Consider the following 24,939-nt stretch of genomic DNA (forward strand, 5'->3'; position numbering starts at 1 on the left):
TATGATTTAAATTTTTTTTTTCAATTGAATACCCAGCAGCAAGCACACAGGCAAATCCTGTGTTTACTTCCAGAAAGGACAAAGGCGGCTGCACAGGGAGGGATGGGAGGGAAAGGAGAGGTCACAGCTAGGGCAAATTCCTGCTGATTTCTGATAGTGTATGCTTCCTTATGGAACCATTTAAAGCAGCTACAGCCAGATCTCACGAGAATCATAACTAGTTGTTTTTTTTCACTTTGCTAGTGTTTATTAATCCTGTACGAAGCAGATTAGTTCTGGAATTTGATAGAGTCACTTGCACTCCCTTTCATGGAGGCAGATGGTGCATAAAGCAAACTTTATTTCTTTACTAGCAATCCAGCAGGTGCTTAGCCAAGGGGGCCAGGGAGGAGCTGTAAGTGCAAAAGTGCTGCAGCTGGCTGGTGCTTGGAATGCTGCCAGTGAATCTGAGCTACTCAGGCTCATGCTAGTAGGACAGAAACTCTTCCTTGTTTTTTCCTGGAGGATCAGGAAAATCAGAAAAAAGTCTTGATTTCAGCACTTCACAAAAATAATGCCAAGGAGTAGCTAATAGTAAAATACATACAGTGAGCTTATTTACCTGCAGGATCTCAAGGAACCAAGAGATTGTAAATGACATACAACTGCTGCTGTTGTTTTATTTTATCAAACTTACTTGTTTGTGATTTATTCATTATGAATTCTTCAACAGAGGCAGTCTAATAAATACTGAATAAGAAAATAAATAATAAAAGTAACCTCACATCTTTCTTGTCAGTTGTCAGTATTCTTGAATGAGATGCACTCATTATTTTAATTTCAATATTAGTTTCAACTAATATTGTTAGAACTCTCTACCTAATACAAAAACTTATTTGAAGGCAGCCTCATACACTGGATTCAACATCTTTCAAAAATTTCTCTCTTATTATGAAAAGAAAGGTTAATATGCTCTTTACAGAGAGATTCAAAACTGTTTTTATTCAGACTATTGCATAGTTGGGCATTTGTTGAGTTATTCCAAACTCCTCAGAATATTAACCCATGAGTCTCATCCTTCAACTTTTAAGTAACATCAGGGAAAGTAAAGGGAACTGAATTTACAGAAACGTTTAGCAGGAGCTATTGCCTTTCAAAAAGCCGTAGCTAGCGACACATTACATGATCACGGAGGACAAAACATTCAGAGCAGATAAGATTAGTTCATCAAACTAATTTTCATTGTCATTCATCTTCATTCATACTCATGGTCATGGTTTGTAGGATACAAATTTGAGGCTGTTGAAATGGAACACAGTAGAGACGGAAATTGCTAGAAGTAAAAATGATACTGAAATAGTAGGAAGTTTTCATTAATAAACATAACATTAAAACATAAACCACACAGATTCATCTGTTTATCAGAATGTATTAGATTTTTGAACTATTTGGTTAACATTCATAGCAATTCATAGCAAGTTGACAGTATGTTGTGGCAGACTGTGAAGGAGGAATGTGAGCGTGCTTGGCAAGGAAATTCCTTTGATCCTAACGAAGGCGCAGAGCTTGTCCAGGCCCAGTGAGAACAGAAAGCTATGAAACATTCTGTATCAGATCTAAGCAGGAATAAGGAAGGCTAAGGAAGAATTTGAGGACTGCTTTGCAAAGGACGCTCAAACCATCAGGAAAAAGGGGTCCTTATACACATCAAAGAAAAGTGGTAATGAACCCAATGAAACTGCTTCATGACAGAAGTCTTAGAGAGGAGCTCGGGGATGGCAATGCCATGGATCAGCTCCCCAGGGCATCGGCCAAGACCCCAAGTGCTGGAGTTCAGGGAGTGGCTGAACAGTCCTCAGTCACAGGGTTTCAATTTTCAGAGGTTTTGTGCGCAGCCACAAGCTGGACTATATGATTCTTGTGGATCTCTTCCAACTCATGATGTTCTTTGGTGCTACCTCACTGCACACGTATACGATCACTTTCTGCAGGGTGAGAAACATTCCTAATCCAAATCTCCTACACCTGTCGCTATTCTCTATAGCCGAGCCAACCGCTTTTCAGGACCGACTGCTGTCGCTACTCAAAGGCTGCCTCAGGCTCCCGGCGCACCACCGACTTCGGCACGGCACGTCCCAACCCCCGCTCACCACACGAGGACAGGACAGGACGCGGCCCTCAACCCCGCCCCCCGGCAGGTGCGCGCCGTTCGGCGGGGGCGGATGCTCTCCCGCCTCCGCGCATGCGCGTCGTCGCCGCAGCTGGGATTTCGTCGTCTGAGCCTGCGCGGTCCTTTCTCCCCCCGGGCGAGATGGCGGCGAGGAGTCCGGTCTCGGGAAGCGAGTGAAACGGGCGGCTGAGAGCTGGCGCGGCGGGCAGAGGGTCCCGGTGCCGCGGCCTAGGCGCGCCCGAGGGAGGCGGCCGCTTTGTGGGGGCCGGGACCGCGCGGCGCTCGGGAAGGAGGTGGGGGTCTCCCGTAGGTCGCCGAAGGAATGTGGAGCTGGGGAGACGGGGCAGGGACCGGCCCTGGCCGGTGAGGAGGGGAACGGTCGCCGAGCCCGCGCCGCGTATGCGCGCCCTTCGGCCGCCGCTTCGGGCCGCCCTGGGGGTCCGCTTCGTGGGTCCGCGGCGGAGGCGTCGAGGAACCGCGGCGGCGCTGCCGGGCGGGCGGAGCGAGGCAGACAGGTGAGTACCGTGCCCGCTTCCCCGGGCCGCAGCTCTCCCCACTTCTCACGCAGAGCCCTTCTGGGTTCGTCCCCAGGCGCGTGGTCTTGTTCCCCTCCTGCAGTTTGCTCTGTGGCCCAGCCGGGCCGTCCCCGCTCCGCACAGGGACTGCCTCCCTTAGATGTCGTCCCTCTCGACCCCGGTCGTGAATTGTCGGTCACGCGACGGAGCCGTTAGTGGCGGTAGTGTTGCGTGATGTGAGTTTACTTCTTGGTTTTGAACCCAAACCTCTGTCCCCAAAGTATTCGGAGACTTGCTAACTGAAGTGCTGCTGGAATAGGAAGGCAGTAGTAGCGAGGCCCGCTGACTAGTTCTGAGGAAGAGTCCATGAGCTCTCTTCCTTGAAAAGATTTGAAGTCCTTAACCTGCAAAAACCTTCCTCTAGCTGTTAGGTCAGTCTTCGACTTCAAAGAGGAGGCTCCAGGGAGGCTCATGTGGCCTTCCAGTACTGGAGGGAAGCTTGCAAATAGGATGAATACTGACTTTTCAGAGGGAGAGAGGACAAGGAATGAAGGCTTTAAACTGAATTGATTAGATTTTAGGAGGAAGTCTTTTACTTAAAGAACGGTGAGGCACTGGAATAGATTGCCTAGAGAAGCTGGAGATGTCCCACCCCTCGAGGCTTTCAGAGCTGGCTTAGATGAGGCCCTGTGCAGCCTGATCTGTTGAGAGGCAGCCCTGCCATGGGATGAGGTTGTTATGTGGATGGGCTTCATTGTCTCTTCCATCCCAAGCCAGTCTTTGATTCTGTGTGTCAGGGTTTTTTAACAAGATGTTAAGAGACTTGCAGGTGAGGGTTGGATCTGTACAGGTATGACTAAACCATAGTTATTGAAGTCATCCTAACCTCAACTGATGTTTGTAGTTTCAGAAGTTTTCAAATGTAGAGAGAACATTTCAGATTTGAGCAAATGTCAGCCTCACAGTGTAACTGCAGGGTAAAAGAAGTAGAGATGCAAATTTACTCAACTGTGTAATGATTTGTTTGCTGCTGTCCTGTCACCCTTAATAATGAACAGTGTGTTAGTAGTGGCCTGTAAACAGGGAAGACAAAAATTTTGGTAAAGCTGTCCTGGAAACGTAACTTCTCAAAAACTAAAGCTTTATAGAAGCTGATTTCACATAAATACTTCTTCCAACTACTATGTGAACAAGAGATTCTTTTTTTTCTCTGCTCCAGTGGAGAAGCACTAGTTTGAAAGCTTTTTCTCAAGTGGTTTTTGCAAGAGTCAAGTAAAATTAGATAATTAATTGAAAGCAAAGCAGAACTTTTCCTATTCAGGTGCTGTAATCTTGTATTTTTAAAATGAGTTTGAAGGAATTTGTATGCATGCCAGTCCTGAGCACATAAGAATCATTAGTCATCTACAGTAAATGCCAGGAGATCAAAGAGTCACAGAATGTCTTGGACTGGAAGGCACCTTCAAGAACACCCAGTTACAATCCCCTGCCACGGGCATGGTTGCTTCCCACTAGGTCAGGCTGACCGGGCTCCGCCCAGCCTGGTCTTGAATGCCTCCAGGGATGGGGCATACACAGTTTTTCTGGCTAGCCTGTGCCAGTGCCTCACCACCCTTTGAGTGAATAATTTTCTCTAACATCTAATCTAAACTCCCCTACCCTTGCCCTATTGCTATCAGAACACGTAAAAAAAGCCTATCTCTTGTTTATAAACTTCACTAAAGTACTGCTAAGCCATGGTGAGGTCTCTCCAGAGCCTTCTCCTCCTCAGACTGAGCAAGCCTGGGTTTTCCTTCATCCCCTTCTTGGAAGTAGAAACAAGCGTTTCTCCTTTTTTTTAAGTCACCAAGGGCTTTACCTGACAGCTGTTGCTTTTCGCCTATCATGGAAAGTGATTTGGCAATGTCATCTGGTTCCTTCAGGACTCTGGGACACGCATAGTCTGTGCCATAGACTTGTACACATTCAATCTCATTGGGTGTCCTCAAACTTCTGTTACAGGAGGGATAGGTTTTTTTCCTCCTCTAACTGTTGCTGTTCAGTGTCTGGAGATGTGTGAAATATGTGACTGACAGTGAAGATAAAGAACTCAGGTACTCCACAAGCCTTCTCCATGACTCTTGTTGCCATTTCTCCCTTCTCATTTATCAGAGGATTACAATCCCCTTAGCCTTTATTAATCAGTGTATCTGTAGAATCCCTTTCTTTTTTTCATGCCCGGGTCAGTCATCCCTTCTTCCACTACTTCTGTTCCTTCAATTTGACCAGCTGGTCCTTCCTCAGCCATGACAGTTTCCTGCCTCCCCTGCTCAATTTCTTATGCCTGGGAGATGGAGAGCTTTTGCTCAGAAAGATGTTCTTTAAGAGTTGCCAGTTCTGCTTTGTTATTTTGTCTCTAAGGACAGCGTCTCAGGGGATGTCATCCAATAATTCCTTTTACAGATGGAATTTTGCTTTTCTGAAGTTCAGAATCCTGGCTTTTTTGGCCTTTTGGCATGCCCACATTTGCTTGATATCATGGTTTCAAGTTTCTTGATATATTTCTTTTCCTATTATATTTATGACGAAGATTATAGGGTAGTTCTGCCATGGAAAAAAGAACTTTGCAGTAGTGAATACTTGAGGTCCTTGAATGCATTACATTTCAGAAGCAATCATAAATGGGTTATTTGGTAAAAGCTTTTATACTTAATGTTATAATGAAAGAAACAAGCCAGAACTCTGGAAATTAAAATGCTAATATACTTGATGATTTTATTTCTAAATATTGCAGTAGTAGATACTATTGAGAATAAAAATGTGCCTTAAGAAATGCAATGAAATGCATGCTTCGGTATACTCAGAGCCTCTGTTGCACAAAATATTTGTCAAGTAACTAGTGTCACAACTGCTGTTTCTTAGATTATCAAACTGCAATGCCATCAACAGTGTGCTGTGCCACAAAGTGTGCAAAGCTTTAGATACTCAGTTTTACTCAATATTATTGTTAAATTATTTGCTGTTAGCAAGCATCTACATTTTGTGTTTATGGTACCTCATGACTTTTGAAAAATATTTATATGTATGTGTGGATGTATTTTTTGTAAATATTGCTAGAACTTTATTATTATCCAGATAATCTTTTATGTAAAGAGTTGTATAATGTTTAAACACAGAGTAATAAAACTTAATCCTATAATTGAACAAGAGAGGAAAAGCTTTGATTTGACTAACTTTATCTTGACTAGACTGAAAATTAAGTAAATCAAGTTAGTTTGTACTGTTCTACAGCAGCTAACTTGTTTCAGGCAGTTGAGTTATGAGGAATTACTCACTTTTAGAAATATTTTATGACAGGAAATTCTGAAATATCAGGAGTGGCATGTGAAAGCATAGGGTAGTGTGAATCCCATAATTTCAACTTGCAGACTAAACTGCAGGAGTTATTCCATAGCATTATGCAGTGGAAGTCCATTAATTTTCTCTTCACTCACCCCATCTGAAACTTAATGTGAGATTCAATTTTTGTTGTGGTTAGGGCTTATATTTTTTAAATTGTTATCTTGGACAATAGAAAGAAATGCCTTTTTTCTTTGTATCATTGTGTTTTCACAGTATCCTTTTCAGTTACTTGTATGATGAGTAAGCAATGGATGAGTGTACTGAAATTATGTAGGTAAACATCTTGGTAAAAGCAATATACACCACTAACCTTTCATGTTTCACTGAGGTTGTTGGAATGATGAGAGAAGGAGAAAGGTCTATCCTAGGATTATTTTATGAGTTTAGCTTTCAATGAAATCTCCATTGTAAGTATGAAAATGCAACATGAAAGTGAGTATGCAAGTACTCAGCTTGGAAATGGAATCCAGTAGTTGTAGCTAATTTTCAAATAGATCTTCCAGTAATTTGCTGATCAAACTGATGTTATTTTCACCATCCACTTACTGTCAGTTGTACTGAAGTAAAGATGCTCATAGCTTTGAAACCTGCTTCACATACTCCTCTTTTAATGATCTAACACTTAATTCTCTTAGAGTTTTGATTCTGATTAACTTCAGTTCTGACTATAACTTGTTTGTTAAGGCTGTGTTAAAATAGCTTTTGTGCTATTGTTGAATTTTGCTTGCTGAGTCATTGTCATTCAGTTTTAATTAAAAGTATGCAACTTTTGTATCAGGTGTAACTGGAGAATGAAGTTATAAGGCAGTAAATACTCACAGAGTATATAGACCTCTGATGTTTAGTGGGGATATATTTTTCAATTGAAGAAAAATAAGGTTAGGTTTCATTATCTCCATGTGCTTCTGTTCTACTGCTTGCTTTCCATGATCACCAGGCTCGTATGTAACAATTTGAATTGATCACCAGAGATTAGTAGGGTTCAGTGAATATTTTCATTTTGTTTTTTGTTATTATTTAAATATAAGCTGGTGGAAATGAGAAATTTTAAAAGCATGAACGTTCTTGAAAATGGAGAGGCTTATATTTTGCCTTATGATCTCCATTTGGATTTTCAGAAGGTGAGAAGTAAAATTAAATGAGGGTATCTTTTCAATTAGTAGAAAGTAGTTTGAGTTATTTATGGAAATGGTGAAATAAATAAAAATTCTGAGCACAGATAGCATTTTGAGGAGTATGAAATGCAGTGATGTTTTTCTCGGATGCACTTGAATCACCAATTGATAGAACATTAACCTCTGGAAAAAGAGACCTTACTTGGGTAGACTTTATAATTCAGAATAAAAATAATTTAGGCTTGTGTTAGATGGGTAGTGATAACCGTTTTAGTACTGTGATTTCTTCTGAAAGTGTGAAGTTTTTATTCATAATCTGTGGTAGAACACCTGTGGCACGGTAAAGCACCTCTTAAGACTAAGTTTGTGAGATTAGTTTTTTTTCTTGAAAGTTGCACACTTTTTCTGGAAGTTTGATGTAAATAAAATGCTTATTTATGCAGTTTATGCTTCAAGTGTTGGTTGCTTTAAATAGATTCTGCAGGGTGCTGAGTTTTGCAAGACTGAATTTGCCTGTTAATAGATTGGCCTTTTTGTACTAACTGGCATGTTGGGAGAACTGGAAGAAAACTAGGACTTCCCATTGTTGTGTAACAAGAGTGCAAAGAAATCATGAAAGGATAAATTGTGTGACTTAGCTCTCCTTTTATTAACTGAAAAAGGTTTTCAGGATCACATGATGTTTTCCTCTTCTCTAAAACACTTGCCATGGAGATCCCATTTTGCTGCTGTTCTTCCACTTAAAGGGCTTCAGCTGAACTTTTTTGAGCTATGACCATTTAGGAATAGTACTGCATGTTATATATGAAAGGTGTTTGTATACCAAATATGTATATCTGTATACAGAAAGATTTCAAGTTAACATACATAAAATTTATACAGAAGCTCAACTGTATTTCTTACTCCTGCCTATTCTTACTCATTCTTTCACATCTAGCTTCAGCTGGAAGTTATATATTGTTTTATGACTTGGTTGTGTTTTGCAGCTTTTTTTTTTTTTTTTTTTTTGAGTAAGAACTTCTGCTTTTTATTATTTAAATGGAAATTCAGTTAAAAAATGAGAAAATTGCCCCCAAGCCCCTCTGGCTTGCTTTGTTTACAGTTTTCACTGGAGTTTGCATTTATATGGCAGGCTTCCTGTTTCATAGTGCGGTGACTTCTGTCTAATAAAATTACTTGAATGTCTAAGTAAGCATGTCAGAATAAGACTTACAGCTGTCACTGTATGCACTGAAGTGAATTCCTGTTCCGTATTTTGTCTCTTGGCACTTGATTTCTTGTATGGTAACACTTTCCTGTTTTGTGGGAATATGGAAAAGTTTTAGTGTGAATAAAAATGTGGCAAATGGGTTCAAACATGGTAGTGAAAATTACTGTGCATAATATTAAGTGTTCTTATAGCTTTAGTTATAATGCCTCATCAGACTTGTATTTGATTTACATTTTGTTTGGCAAAAATACGGTGAACCTGAACACACACTACTTGGGTATATCAAGCAGCAGAGTTCTGAGTCCACATTGCTACTTTTATTATCCTTGAAGAAACATTATTCTGATGGAAACAAAATGTTACCACAATGGAATTATTACTAGTAGTGTCTCCACATTGCATGAAACCAGGATTGGGTTTGTGTTGTAATTATTTCCTGGAAGCCAAGGGGTAAATAAAAAAAAAAAAAAGGAAGTGCAGCACAGCATGTAGTAAGCAGAGACTATTTTTTACTGTTGCTGAGCTGGGCTTTCTACAACTAACAGTTTGTTATGAACACTATGTAATGACCGTTGGCTTTCTCTATTAGAACATTTTTTTTCTTCATAATTCAACAATTGTGATGATGGTTCTCCTGTTTTTTATAAGTAGCTGTGAAAGCAGTGTTGTGGGTGCAAAGTTCTTGATCACCATGTCTTATCTTGCAGCTCTATCCTCAGAACAGATTTGCCAAGTTTGTGTGGTTTGCGAGAAATGTTATTTCACAGAATCACAGAATTGTAGGGGTTGGAAGGGACCTCCAGAGATCATCGAGTCCAACCCCCTGCCAAAGCAGGTTCCCTACAGCAGGTCGCACAGGTCGGCATCCAGGCAGGTCTTGAACATCTCCAGAGAAGGAGACTCCACCACCTCCCTGGGCAGCCTGTTCCAGTGCTCCGTCACCTCACTGTAAAGAAGTTCTTGCACACGTTTGTGCAGAACTTCCTATGCTGCAGTTTCCAGCCGTTTCCCCTTGTCCTGTCTCCACTCACCACTGAAAACAGTCCGGCCTTGCCATTCTGCCCCCACACCTCAGATATTTATAGACCTGGATCAGGTCCCCTCTCAGTCTTCTTTTCTCAAGGCTGAGAATTTATGAGAATTTAATTTAATTTATTTATATATTTATGCCAATTATGCCTGTATATGAAGGAGATTATAGGGAAAACTGTTGATTGTGAGAGCAGTTACGTCTTTTAACTAAGAGACACTGAGGAGTGTGCTGCAGGACAAGCACACTGAAAAACTCAGGTGAGTATACAACTGTACCTGTATTTCAGTGCTTTTATGTGTGGAGGGAGTCAGGGTAAGCTTTAGTTACTACTACTTCTCAGCATAGACCTGAAGAACAAACTGCACAGCTTGAGGAGCAGTAGTACATGCTGTTGTATTAGGCCTACATAATGTAATGGCTCTTTCTGAGTGTAAACAGGTTCTCTGTGAGGGAATGAATAACTTTTTTACCTCAGTCTGTAAATCAAATACAAAATCAACTGTTTGTTTTGTATATAAACTAGTAACAAGATACATGCAAATTCTAGGATGCCTTAGTGTATAGATACACACTTCTTTGGATATGTTTGAGAACATGTGAAGAATATCCTGGGAAATAAATTTACCATGTTGATATTTACTCACTGGAATTAAGTTATGTAAGATGAGACAGCCAACTGAGGTTGTTTAGTCTGGGGAAAAGGAGGCTGAGAGGAACCTTACTGGTCTCTTCAAATACCACAAGGGTGATTGCAGTGAGAGCAGGGTTGGTCTCTTCTCAGTGGTGACAGGACAAGGGGAAATGGCCTCAAGTTGCACCAGGGTAAATTTAAGTTGGATATCAGGAAACACTTCTTTACAGACAGGGTTGTTAAGCAGTGGAATAGGCTCCCCAGGGAGGTTGAGTCACCATCCCTGGATGTGCTTAAAAACCATCTGGATGTGGTGCTCAGGGACATGATTTAACAGTGTATTGTTAGAGTTAGGGTAGTATGGTTAGGTTGTGGTTGGACTTGATCTTTAAGGTCTTTTCCAACCTGAGTGATTCTATGATTCCTTTGTTTTTTCTTACATGCAATTAAATGCTAAGTTCTAGTTCCAAAGCCTTGAAATATTATCAGAAGTCTTAATGCTTTGTAAAGACTGGAGGAAGTTGGTGATCTTCACAGTATTGTTGCATATCTGTAAAAATATATATTCTGTATATGATGTAGTGTATGATTTAATCTTTGTTGTATCATGTTGCAGTCTACTTATGTTAGTGAATATGTTGTCTATTTAATCTTCCAGCTATTCAGTGAAGGCATCAACTAGATAGGCACTTCATTTTTCATGAGAAAGAAAAGTTATCAACCATTCCTAGAAAGAAATGTTTTTAGTTCTTTTGTAATCCTCTTCGAGCTTACTGCTAGCTTTGGGGAGGAATTCTCTTAACTTATGTTTAGAGTCTAAAATAGAAAATTTCCTTTTATGATGCCCAAAGCATGTAAGTCGAAGGGCTAAGTAGATGTGGTTGCTTGTTACTATATTAGGTACAAGGCTAATGTTGTTTTAAACTTTTTGTAGTTCTTTGTTTTTAAATGTGAGGAACAAACAGGTTTAGGTATTTGAATTAAGCATTCCACAAAGGAAACATGTGAATGCCTAGAATAATGGAGTTTCTGGAGTTAAATGCTTGCATTCTCACTGAGATTTTTTTCAGTTTCTTATCTGCTGCTCAGAAAGTTCTGTGCTCAAAATCTCTGCTCTTTCTAAACTGTTTCCCACAGAATTTGCAAACCCAAGGACTCATGTTAAGTCATTTTAATTTGTATTAATCATGAGAGATTTGCTTGTGAAATGGGTTTGGTTTACCTGTTGGCTGTCGGCAAGTGCAATATATGAAAATCTAGACTGCAGAAAACAAATGCTGATTGTTAGAACTTACTTCTGGCATCAATAGCCTCCTCTACAGATTTGGAGTGAGAACACTTGTACTGACCAAATTACTGGCACCAGCTGGCACCTGTTATTGCCAAAAACGCAGTGTCAGTAGGCAGTGCTGTGGTATGTGAGGTTCCGAGGCTAACAGAATGACCATATTCCTTCCATGATCTTTTAACACAAAACTGAATTGGCTTTTTTTAGCAGTCTTCAGATTCTCTCCTCTTTCAGTAGAATTAATATGTTGGGATTTTGTTCCACGATATCCAAGCTGTTCAAATACAACCCCTTCATTGTATAGAACTCTAGTTCTAGTCCAATCAAGAGTGGTGATTCAAATATATGTGAAATTAGTTTCCACAAATAGAACAATAAAAAGCAGGAGTTCCTGCCCTTTGCTTTAACATTTTTGTACATTCTGGATTTTGCTGTTGTGATTTCTGAGGAAACCATAGGTCTTAATTAGAAATATAAGCTCAAAAGGACATCAGCTATTGCATTTTATTCTTTGGTTCCAAATATAGCTTATTTCTTTGTATGTATTGTCATGTATGTTCATCAGTTTAAATTCCATGTTCTGAATATGACTCAGGATAGTAATGCCAGAATAGGATAGTGATACTAAATTCAGTTGTGTAAGTCTCTAAATTTTGTTCAGCTCCAGAAACTTTGAAGATCTGGAACTCAGTTTGGAATCAGTGAAACAGTTCTAATTTAAATCTTGTTTTCACTTGGGTGTCATTCTGATTGCTTCCAGGTCACCAGGAGATGCAGAATATGCTTGAGTACTGGCTCATAAATAAGTGTGGCCATTATATTATTTTAGGATATTAGAATAACCTTGAAAATTTACTGTGTGCGCAGTAGATCTGTGCTTGCATTCAGTTAGACTTCGCTTGTTATTGTCCTAATGTGTGAGTGCTCTCCAGTAGCCAGAGTATTATGAGAATTCCAGTTGGTTAATGTAAGACTAATAGGATGTTTGAATTGGCATGGAATTAGGTCTCTGACAAAAGATTTAGATGCCAGTCTAAGTGATGGCTTGTTAATTAAATGTCTAAATGTCTTTGTTAAGACCTTGAGAACTAGACTTGATTCATAAAGCCTTTTCCAAAAAATGTTTCAAGTGCTAGAAGCTGAAAAGAATGAACTGAATAGAGAAAGAGACCTTGTCTTCCTCTAAAACCAGTGGATTTGTGTATTGCTTTATTTGCATGAAAAAGTGCATACTATTCCAAGTCTCTCTCAATTGTATTGTAAGCAAGATGTCCAGATCTTTTCGTTACTAATGAAACAGGGACTTCAGTGATACAAAGGTAGTGAACAGTCCATGTGGCAGTCTAGTGTCTGTGCATCAGGGAAGTCTTGAAACTAGTTGACAGCAAAATGTGATGGTAATTTGCTATGCTGATTATTTTTAAGATTACTTGGCCATTTTAGAATGTTCTACCTCACTTCTCAAAAGAATATTGGAAAAGCATCTGCCTTTGGCATGCTAGTTATCATGACTAGCTTTGCATTAACTTTCCACTATTATATTCTTGCCTTTAAAGTCAACTGCTCTGAGAGTAGATAGCGTAGAAAGATACAAATTTGTTCTTTGTTCAGTGAAACTGAGGTTTTCACTGCTTCAGACTTTTCTGACTTGTACTTGCAAATGTTGGAGTTCTTTTCAAAGACAGGCAATTGTCCATGCAGCCAGTTAGTCTATACCTTCACTGCTTGAAGAATTTTATTCAATTCATGTTTATTACCAGTGGTACAATAAACATACATGGATAGTGCTTTTTATCATTCTTTCTTCTGCTCTGCATGTTCCAAATTATTTTACAACTATTTTGCAGGAATGTCTGAATTAACCAATGTTAGACAAACCTCATGTCCATAAAGGCATAATTCCTGTCTGAAGCAACAACATTGCTCCCAGCCTTTAGATTGTTACTGGGTATGTAAGCTGAAAAGTAAGGTTGGCAAATGCTAACAGTGAGCTTCGTGAAAACACTGGCTCTTTGAGAGATGCAGTGTAAATAAAAGAACATGACGGTATCAGCCAGAGATTTGTAGCTCATTTGTCTTTTAGTGAGCTCATACTCTACAACCTTTTGTGCAAGTGCTTTAACTTGATCGTTGTAGTCATGCTTTAGTTTGTGACTGAAGCGTAGGTGTAACCTTCTATGTAGTGAGTCTAGGCATTCCAATCACATCATTCATCCAGGTGACTTTAATCACATACATGTTTGCTCACATGATGAATGAATATAATGCAATTCATGTTATGTTACATTTTTTTAATATTACTTTATATATCGTGTTTGGACACGAGATGGAGTAAAAATTCTGGGAAATAAGGTAGGAAGTGAGAAAGATGCACAATTCATCCATAGTCTTCAGAATATTTCAGTTCCTGACATTTCTTACTGCAGAAGGACTTTGTTCATGTGACATGAGATGACAAGAGATTTTGTCAATGACATCCAATCTTTCCTGTTGTGTCATCCTTGTCAGAACAAATATCTACTGTGAAGATTTCTTTATTCTGGCCCCTGGAGCAATTAGCTTGAGAAATAAACCCCTTCTATTCTATTTAAAAGTGATTAAAATTCTTGGGATCTCAGCACAAAATTTGCCATCACAAATTCACAAAATGGCCAGGGTTGGAAGGGGGCCTCAAGGATTATGAATCTCCAACCCCCCTGCCACATGCAGGGCCACCAGCCTCCACATTTAATACTAGACCAGGTTGCCCAGGGCCCCATCCAATTTGGCCTTGAACACCTCTACAGATGGGGCACCCACAGCCTCTCTGGGCAGCCTGTTCCAGCACCTCACCACTCTCATAGTAAAGAACTTCTCCCTGACATCCAACTCAAATCTTCCCTCCCTCAAAACCATTTCTCCTTATCCTACAGTTATCAACCCTTTCAAAGAGTTGATTCCCCTCCTGTTTGTAGGCTCCCTTTGGGTACGGAAAGGCTGCACTGAGGTCACCCGGCAGCCTTCTTTTCTCCAGGCTGAACAAGCCCAGCTCCCTCAGCCTCTCTTCATAGGGGAGGTGCTCCAATCCCCTGATCATCTTCGTGGCTCTCCTCTGGATCCTCTCCAAGAGCTCCCTGTCTTTCTTGTATCTGGGGCTCCAGACCTGCACACAGTACTCCAGATGGGGTCTCACAAGAGCAGAGTAGAGAGGGACAATTCCCTCCCTGTCCCTGCTGGCCACCCCTCTTCCGATGGAGCCCAGGATACCATTGGCCTTCTGAGCTTCAAGAGCACACTGCTGGCTCATGTTAAGCTTTTCATCCATCAAGACCCCCAGGTCCTCCTCTGTGGGGCTGTTCTCAAGGACTGCTCCTTCCAGTCTGTGTGGATGCCTAGGATTCCTCTGGCCCAAGTGTAAAACCTTGCACTTTGCTGTGTTGAACCTCATCATATTCACCCAGGCCCACCTTTCTAGCCTGTTGAGGTCCCTCTGAATGGCATCCCTTCCTTCCACTGTGACAACTGCACCACTCAGCTTGGTGTCATCAGCAAACTTGCTGAGGGAGCACTTGATTCTGAAGTCATCGATAAAGATGTTAAAGAGCACTGGTCCTAGGACGGACCCCTGTGAAATGCCTCTCGTAACCAGCCTCCACGTGGACACAGAGCCACTGATCACCACCCTCTGTCTGCGGCCTTTCAACCAGTTTCTTATCCATCGAGTTTCTTATCTACCCATCAAATCCACATCCCTCCAATTTGGAGGGATTTGACCATGTCAGAGGCCTTGCTCAAGTCCAGCTAAATGACATCAGTCGCCTTTCCCTTGTCCACCGATTATGTCACTGCATCATAGAAGGCCACCAGATTGGTTAAGCATGGCCTTCCCTGGTGAAGCCGTGCTTGCTGTTCATGGATCACACACCTATTTCTCATGTCACCAAGCATGCTGTCCAGGAGGATCTGCTCCACGGTCTTCCCAGGCACAGAGGTGAGACTCACCAGCCTGTAGTTCTCCCAGTCCTCCTTGCTCCCTTTCTTGTAAATGGGAATGACGTGACCCTTCTTCCAGTCATCTGGGACCTCACCTGACAGCCACGACTTTTCAAATATGATGGAGAGTGACTCGGCAACCACCTCAGCCAGCTCCTTCAAGAGCCTGGGATGCACGCCATCCGGCCCCATAGACTTGTACACATTCAGTCTCATGAGGCGGTCTTGGACTTGCTCTGCCCTCACAGTGAGGGAGGATTTACTCTCTCAGTCTCCACATAGAGGCAGGGCCCAGGGACGTGAGAAGTACTACAGTCCTAGCTGCCAGTGAAGACCAAGGCAAAGAACTCATTCAGTACCTCAGCCTTATCTTCGTTCATTGAAGTCAGTTTCAGTTTACCAAAGGAGATACACTCACTTTGGCCTGTCTCTTCTGGCCAATATACCTGTAGAAAGTTTTCCTATTGTTTTTCACGTCCCTTACCAAGTTCAGTTCTGCCTGTGCCTTGGCTTTCTTGATCCCAATGGTAATGTTTTATTTGAAATTTTTACTTCCATAAAATAACACATCTTATGGTTGCTGAAGTTCAATCAGGAATACTCATTCTGAGGTGAATTTAAACTGAAAGTTCTAATTATTGATTGTGGTTTTCCTTGAATCTGAACTGTTTGAGATTAATGTTCTAGCTGACTTGCTTGGAATCTTTGAAGATACTTTTCTTTATTCAAGATCAAAATGCTGGGAGCATATGCTCGGGGAAAAAAGGAGTGTTCTTCTAGTACACTTAGCAATAGGGAGAACTTAATATTAGTTGTGATTGTTTAAAGCTTTTCCTTTACATATCTATAGGGCTTGGAATCTGAAATAGGAAATGTAGCTGTAGTCAATATGGTACTTTGGCCTGAGACTTTCAAGGGAGTTGCAATATTATACACTTCAATTGTGCAATTACATCATGTGTTCTAAGATTGAATGCATGCAGTTTCATTATCTTGACTGTCTACAATGAGTAGGTGGTGGTCCTGGATCCAAGCTGGAAAAGGGAAGCTAGCATTCAAATGTGTGCTCAGACACCCATCAGCAGTTTTCTTCCCTTGATTTTTATTTTTTTTTCCCCAGTACTCTTATGAAGTAACTTGGGCAGCAGTAAATGTTTCATAGGGACTGTCTCAGTTGCTGTCTTTTTTTTTTTTTTTTTTTTTTTTGAGGTAGCATATTGGTTTCCAAGATCAAGAATGGGCTATAGAAAAGCTAGCTTTTTGTGAGTTGTGAAAGTACAGAACATTTGGCACTAGTTAAATGTATGAATCTTGCTTCTGGAAGCAGTATGCCCAGAGGTTTAATGAGTATTCAATTATTTTTTTTTCTCCTGAACTGGAAATAAGCATACTGATCAAATACATGGTCTGTCTGAATTGGCAGAATTTGAGTAGACTGAGTCATACATCCCACCTTGAATTTTTGTTCATTTCTGACTGTTAAGCAAACTAAACCTTTATTATCAGGAGAAAGTGTCCTAAGGTATCAGACCTCTTGGATTTTACATAAAGAATTCCCCAAAATATAGGTTTGAAAAGTCTGTTTTTCAACCTTGCTGGTGTTACAGGAATGAAGTCTTGAACTCTGAAAGATAAACTGAACAACTCATAGTCTCTGCTCCTCTCACACCACCATAAACCCTCATTTTGTAATGAAGTGGTGGATTTCAGTTTTGAAAACATCCACTAAGCTATGCACAAGAGAAGAAAAAGATGTTTAGTATGCCACCAGTGCCTAAAGGATTGTGTCACAACCAGTTCCCTAAGGGCTTGAAACCCAAGCTACCAAAGGAAGCTTTTTTTTATTGTAATAATTAAGCTGAGGAGTAACACTTCCAAAAGAAAAACAAACAAACAGACAAACCCTAACCCAAAAATCTTACGTAAGTCATTACACTTAATTAATATGGGTATGAGCAAGAAAACTGTGTGCTAGCCAGTTGTCTCTGGGATGCTTTGCACTACATAGGATCACGTCCATTCTGTAGGAGTGCTGCTTCCCATGAGCCTTATCTCTGTATTCACAGAGTTTAACCAGTGGTAGTAAGTTCTGGTCCTGAGGGGGGAAAAAAAAACCTAAGCTGGAGGATTTCCTTTCCAGATTTTAACAAGCAGTCAGCTTAATGCTTATACTCTAAGACTTGACTGTAATTATTGCAACACATTGATTGTATACACATTGCAAGGAATTACATTCTTGAGGTACTAAATCAATTTAGAGCCAATTGTGAGTCTGTACTGATGGGTATGGTGTCTGTATAAAAGATACAGTATCTTAAAAAGCAGTATTTCTTAAATAAATGCCTTGTTTCACCTTGTGGACTTAAACACTCAGTTTCATCTTTATAAGCTCCTATTGAGCTTCTGTGATTTTGTTTATTACACAGGTATTGGGAAATTCAGTTCCATTTTATCTTACTTCTGGCTACTGGACCCCTTAAACTTCCTGACAGACTTAGAAATATTTCCAATATACAAAAGTAAAAAAACAGCTTCTTGCTAATTGATTAAGCTGCATTCTATAAACCAGACAACTAAATCTTACTTAACAATTGTGCCATTCTGTGGTTCTGTTGTGAGCTTTTTGTTACTTTGTTGTGTTCTAGAACATGGATTTCTTTTAGCTTTTTAAGGAAAATGTATGTATGCTCAGATTCTTTGTCAACAATTTATTTTGTAGTGGACAGTTTTTAGATTGATTTTTATGTAGTTGTCATTGAAGAGCCTTTGGGACTCAAATACAAGAGTTTAAAAGATTGTAATTAAAAGCTATGACTGAGGAAGATCTTGGTGGTGTTTCTAGACCTTGACACAGTATTTTCTTAATACAGCAGTCTTTAAGAATTTTTCCTGTAGCTACCCATAATGAAGTTAATAGCTAGAACTTTTTTGTCTCTGCAAACATGGAACATGATGGTTAGTTAGCGTACCTTTTTGTAAAAGGTCTTTGCTTATAGGATTCCACAAAAGTTGACCTTTTCTCCTTTTCAATATCCTGGGAATAGCGCATGTTGATGGCCTTCAGCTAAATAGATTTTTAACTGATTTATTGCTGCTGAAATGTCAGAATGCTTACAAGAAATCAGCTCTTGCATTAAGAACATCTGGTTCAAACCAAACAAAGGAAAGACTGAAAAAGATGACTGTGAAGAAAAAAGTAAATATTCCAACAACATGACAGAGCTTCCATTTGTCAGAATGGTATGAAGTTCTGGGATGCTCACAAGCTGCCCATAAAGCTCAAATGACCATGTAGCATTCTGTTTCTCATAGTGACCTCTTGTCATCCTCAGTGTACTAAGGAACTGAATCTGATTATTCATTTGCATATGTATTCGTCTGTTTGACATTTGCAGATGTGAATGCTGTCTTCTTATGGCTGATGCTGAATGTAAAAAATGTTGCTCTGTCATGTAATTCTGGCCACCGTAGCTGTTCTGTGTGTCTACTCAGCCTCTTCTACAGGGTCTGACTCTGAATCAGTTTCTGAGCAGCTCGTGACTATGCAGCCGTGGGTAAGAATGTAAATCAGTCAAAAGCTGAGCTACAGCTAAGAACAGAGTAGGCTAAAATGAAGTGTTTTCTTCGCATGAGGTCACTCTAGTGAAGATGAGACAGATCCAGAGCCTGGCACTCCCCACAAAGCAGAGGGAAATATAAAATTCTTGATCTTTCTGTAAACATGTAATCTTTTTCTGTTCTAGAGACCAGTTAGGGAAGAAAGGAAAAATAAGAAGGATGTTCCCTAGGGAGCAGATTTTTATCGTGAAACATTTTCTCTAGAGAATCTTACAGGTACATTAGACGTGGACTCTTACAGAATATATTCAGCACTACAGATTGAGTAAAAATTTAGTGAAATTTAGTAAAAAACTGAGTAAATATTTAGCTTGCTGAGGATTTGGAATCATCAGATGGGCGCATACATGAATCAGTGAGCTAGAATAAACCAAACTTGAAAGTCAACTCAAGTTTTCCTGAGTAATGTGAACTTACTTTCTGAACATATTACAGACAAATGATAATTTCCTAGCTTGTGACAAAAAAAAAAAAAGCACCTGAAAACCAAGGAACTTTCTTTCAAACTTATCCAAATTTTTGCAACAGCCCAGCCTTTTAGTGGACTGAATAAACACCATCAGTTTTGATTTGTTGCATTTGTTTTGTTACAAAAACAGCTCTTTGTAAAGGACTGCCATATTTGTACACATACAAAAATGTTTGAAAAATAATGCAGATCTTCAGTATTGGATAAAATGAAGATATCTGCAGCATGTTTGAGGATGCGTGAGCTGATGTAGGTATGTATTGAACATCTGTGTTGCCTTTCATCTGAGATAAAGTAGAATATTGATATGATTTACTCCTGGTGCCTTTGAGTTCAGGCCCAGGTTACATAACTTATTTTGATGATATTTGAACAGAAAAAATTCTAGTGAAGACTTGTACTCTAAGGTCAATTAGAAGTGAGATCTATTAAGTGTTGTGCTTTGTTACTGTTGAAAGAGCCTAAAAAAACACAGAGGAAAGGCTGGAAAAGTAACATGCATCTTGCTAAGAAAGAAAAAAAAACCTCAAGGCATGGCTGGAATAAAAAGTGGTAATTACAACACAAATACAGTACGCTATTTTACATGCTTGAAAAGAGCTGCAGCAGAAGAAATGCAATGCAGGGATACTGTGGCATTCTTAATTAGAAGATGAGGAAACCATAGTAAATGAAACACTAAGCTAGTGGGGGATGGGGTTCCTTATCACAGAATCACAGAATGGGGTTGGAAGGGACCTCAGGAGTTTAGAGTCTAACTCCCCTGCTGAAACAGGTACCCTACAGTATGTTGCGGAGGTAGACATCCAGACAGGTCTTGTGTATTTCTATAGCAGATGACTCCACAACTTCTCTGGGCATTGTGTTCCAGCTCCATCAGCCTTCCTGTGAAGTTGTTTTTCTACATGTTTGTAGGTGGTACTGATGCTCAACTCTTAGTCCATTACTTCTTGTCCCGTCACTACACACCACCAAGAGGTATAAACATTTGTCAGATCCCTTCTCAGTCATCTTTTCCTCAGGCTGAACATCCCAGGTTACTTTCCTCATATGGGAAATTCTCCAGGCCCTTTATCATTTTTGCTGCCCTCTGCTGCAATCTCCTGTCTTTTTTGAACTGGGGAGCCCGGAGCTGGACATAAATGTTGCCTCACCGTGACAAATTAAGAGAGGGAGGATCACCTCTCTTCACTTGCTGGCCACACTTTTTAATGGACCTTTTATACCTCAGGTAGGGGAATGTTTGTGGATGGTCAAGTTTGTTTTGTTATCATTTGCTATATAAACCTCTTCCATTATTGTTCTTGTACTGTGTTTAGAGTATCCGATTAATCACCTTCAGGTACTGGAAGGCTGCTGTAAGGTTCTTCCCAGAGCCTTCTCTTCTGAGGAGAGCTCCATCTCTCTTAGCCTGTCCTCATAGGCAGGTTTTCCAGCTCTGTGATCATCTTTGTGCCTCTTCTCTGGCCCTGCTCTGGCAGCTTGGTGTCCTTCTTGTGTTGTGGGCTCTGGAACTGGATGCAGTGCTCCCAGTGGAATCTCATGAGATCAGAGTAGAGGGGCAGAATCACTTCCCTTGACCTGCTGGTCATGCTTCTCTTATGCATGCAACCCAGGATATGGTTTGGCCTGCAAGCGCACACTGCAGGCTCACATGAAGTCTTTCATCAACTGACACTCCCAAATCCTTCTCAGGACTGTTCTCAAGCCATGCTCTGCTCAACCTGTCCTTTATCGGTAATATTACAGATTGACGTATGACACCTTGCTGGATCTAACTCGTGACCAAAATGAAGCTGTCTTGCTCCTTAAATCTTTATTTATTTTAATTTGCAACAAGAAACCTGCATGCAGATGGAAAAAAATACTGAGAAGGAAAAAAGCATGAGTGGGAAATGTCTCCAAAGTACAGTATTTCCAAACAAGTTGAGGAACTGGCAAACAATAGAGAGCATTACCTAATAACGGATGTAAGGAACAGGTGATAGCTTTCTGTAAATCTCACTTACTTATGAGTTTATTAAGTAGAATACATTTCCCTACTTTTCTCATTCAACTTATGCTATGTTATGTGACTTTCTGGTTGTTAAATAACCTTGTGCAAGACAGATCTTTATGGAAGAATCTTTTTAAGCTCAGGAGCTTGTAGCACTGCCTTAGTGAAATTTTAGTACATTAGCATAACAAAATCATACAAGAACAACTTACTGTCTGATTCTCTATATTCAGGTCAGAAATTCTGTGCTTATTTCTGTGGGACCAATGTCAGAAAAGTTGAGTGCAGATGGCCTGAATGATGCATTAGGAACAGTTTTTTTTCTCTATTCTTTTCTGCATATTAATGAGAAAGATGATACTACAGTTTCTTGATCCTAACAAAACCTTTTTTTTCTGATTGTCTGAAGTCATTTGGTATGGGGAAATAACATACAGTGTTTCTCAAAGGAACATGATGGGCAAAGTAGGAAGATAGCACTACACCATCAAGAAATAATTAATGCTGATAGGATCAGAATTGTGTGTACATAGAAACAATGTCTGGTCTTAGTTGTGTGATAAGAACAAGGTTCAGAGGGAACAGTGCTCAGTTTTAGTGTAGCAGTGAGAAGTGAAAGCACCTTCACAATTTCCAGGGCGGTGAAAAGCAAAGAGCATGTTATGCTCCAGTGATTTTTAAACTAAATTTAAAGGAGGCAATCTTTGGTTATAGCAGCTGCTATAATAGTTTATCAAGTTCTGTATTAAGGTGAAATTTGAGTATGTTAAACAGATGTAAAGTGTTTTCAGTGTACTTTGTTAATAAAGTCTGCTTATGCTGCCTTACTAAAAGTTGCAAACTGATCTAAGTCAATGTGTAAAACTTCCATAAGTAATGAAGTTCTGAAGATGATATCTCTTAGACTGGTGATGCTGCGTTTCACATTTGTGAATAATAAATACAGTGCCTGGCAACAGGGGGAGAGAGAGAGTTTAGCTCATTATCCCACCTGCTCGCTGTGCTGAGCCTCTGAAATAACACTGTGCATGAGAGAGATACCAATAAGAAAGAGATAATAGCAGGACCATTTATGGTTAAACTGTCTAAACCCAGAAGATTTCTTGCATTTTTTGTTATAGTAGTCTTGATTTTTATGAAGCAAGTATATGTTTGGAAGAATGTCTTTTATGTTTTTAAAAACATGTGGGTCTCAATCTGTTCAGAGCTTCTGTTTGGTATCTGTAGATTTGGATGATAAGTAAGGAAGTTTTAAAAAAAGTTTGAGTTTATAGCTAAAGTTATTCTTGGTCTCAAACTGGATTTATATATATGTGGTTAATTTGAAAGTAGTGTACAGATTACATCAAATATTTTATGAAAAGATTGCTAATTGATCTTCAGGAGCACAACTCCTGCCTGGCTGTTTGCTGTTCTAGGTGTAGTGCAGGGACCCAGTTCAAAATAATATGAAGAATTGCATTATGAGCTGAGGAAACTGGGTGATGATTTTTTGACACTAAAACTTTGTGGGATTTAATAGCTTACAATGCAGAGATTTTGTTCTTTTCACTGGCTTTGAAGTTATACTGAGCATGTATTGCTTGATGCGTCTTGGTTTATCGCACTGGTATCTTCAAGAGAATGAGAAAAATATGTTCTTTATGCCTCATGGTTTATTTTGATTAGCTATTTTCTAAGTCCAAGCAAGACTTTCCCCTGTACAATTCTTTTCAGAACTTTTTTTTTTTTTTTTCCTCTGAGAGCCTGACCTTTCTAAATAAAACACTGTTTTATTGGTGTCTGTTCTATTAGATGCCAATACTGTACATTAAAAATCAGTTTTGAAGTGGAATGGAGTATGTATCACAGTCCTATTTACTAGCTGCATATTGGTTTTTTGCACAGCTGCAATACACAGTATGAGGAAGATTATTTTATTATTGCTGTATACTAAGATGAATTTCATTTAATCTTCGATTTTGCATCAGAGACAAGTGCATGGGAAATAAAATATAAGACATCATTTTCAAATGAATTAGAATAGAATAGACATCACTATGAGGAAGGAAGGGAAAGCTTTGTCTCCTACTCAGCTGTCGTGTTGGCAGAATGTATTAGAGAATCTGGGCTTCTGCTTAAGCTCCACTTTTTCCAGAGTAAATATAGAACTCCATGCTTCTGAGCAGTGAGTCTGATGTTTCTCTTCAGCACAGAGTTCACTCGGACTTGAGTGACAGAGGAGTACCAGTCTAACCAGCACCAGGACTAACAAGAACCACAGTTTTTCAAAGTTGCAGAAAACGCAGTATTATATGTGTAAATGAGTGTATTCCATTGTGGCCTTTGATCTTCAATATTCACATTTTGGACTCTAGAAAAAAGTCACTTACTACTTCTCAAACTTAGTTTTTAGGTTGGGAGTATGCATTTTACCTGAAAGCATTGAGAACTATTTATTCTCTGGCATCATTCTTTGGTATTTGCACACTGAAATTAATTATAAACTGCAACTTGAAATTTACAAACATTATTTAAAACCATTTCTTGATGCACCTTGTTGGTATGTGAGTTGTTGCTTGTATTGCAGCATCTCATCTACTGGTAAGTGTTGAGATGCGTACATTTAAGTGTATTGCTTACTCTGACCTGAATGATTTTAGGATAGTTAGAGCCACATAACAACAACTGGGAACATCTTGTTCAGTTTTTCTGAAGAAGTACCGAGGTAAATGTATCATGGCAAGTAGGTTATACGCTTGAACCTTTTAAAAGTAATATGATTATTTGTTACAGATGGGTTATTAATTCAGTCTCTTAGTATATCCAAGTCTAAGAAGAAACTGATCAAAAGATGAAAAACTAACAGGATGTCAACTACTGCTGTAATTAATCGGAGCTTTGTAACAATGGTAAAAAAAATCACATAGCCTGAAACTCCCTTGAATGCTGTCCTGTTAACTTTGTTTAAAATGCTTTATCACCAGTCAGAATGTCTGTAGTTAGGCACTCTGAAGTCAGAGGATTTTGTGTGATGCCATGTTGAAGCCAGCACATGAACAGCATTATTCTGCTTCTGCAATCAAAAGGTTACCTGATACAGAGCATCTTTCCTGAAAGTGGAGTATTGTCTTCTGTATTTGGAAAAATAAGTGTGGAATAACAGTTGAAGTGGAAATTCTGGTGCTTAGGTATCTGGTGCAATTGCTTACATTCATACACAGGAATTTAGTGCTTTAATTTTGCTTGGTCCCAACCATGAGGTATCGTAAGCCTGCTACTTTCATACAAATAAAAGCTGTTATGGTAAGAATGAAGTTTCCTCAGGCTGTGAGAATGTGTGTTTTTGATGAGCTAATCTACTCTTATGTCTACCTGCTTAAATAAAGAGCCCCATAATTTATGTGGAATGCCCTAGAGAAGAAGGGCATTGATCATCTCCAGTTAAGAAACAGTTGCACTTTTCCCAGTGTGGTGTGTCAGGCGCTGTTTGTTGTGGAGTATGCTGATGATAGATTCACTCGAGAGCACGTCTTCTAGAGGATTAAAAGGCTTTAATGCATTTTTTCCCACAAAGCCATCT

The 24,939-nt window shown here is 39.7% G+C and overlaps 1 protein-coding gene across 3 annotated transcripts in view; it reads left to right on the plus strand.

Annotated features, from left to right (window-relative positions):
* The first annotated feature begins 2,282 nt into the window (after window positions 1-2,282).
* The window catches only part of APC (APC regulator of WNT signaling pathway), a 93,624-nt gene continuing 70,967 nt past the window's right edge, over window positions 2,283-24,939 (plus strand). For all 3 annotated transcript variants that reach the window (XM_048931359.1, XM_048931361.1, XM_048931362.1), the window contains exon 1: window positions 2,283-2,664. The gene's annotated coding sequence lies outside the window, so the exon portion shown is untranslated. The remainder of the gene's footprint in view (window positions 2,665-24,939) is intronic.

This window comes from Lagopus muta, chromosome Z, assembly GCF_023343835.1.
Source record: "Lagopus muta isolate bLagMut1 chromosome Z, bLagMut1 primary, whole genome shotgun sequence".
In the NCBI taxonomy this organism is placed as follows: Eukaryota; Metazoa; Chordata; class Aves; order Galliformes; family Phasianidae; genus Lagopus; species Lagopus muta.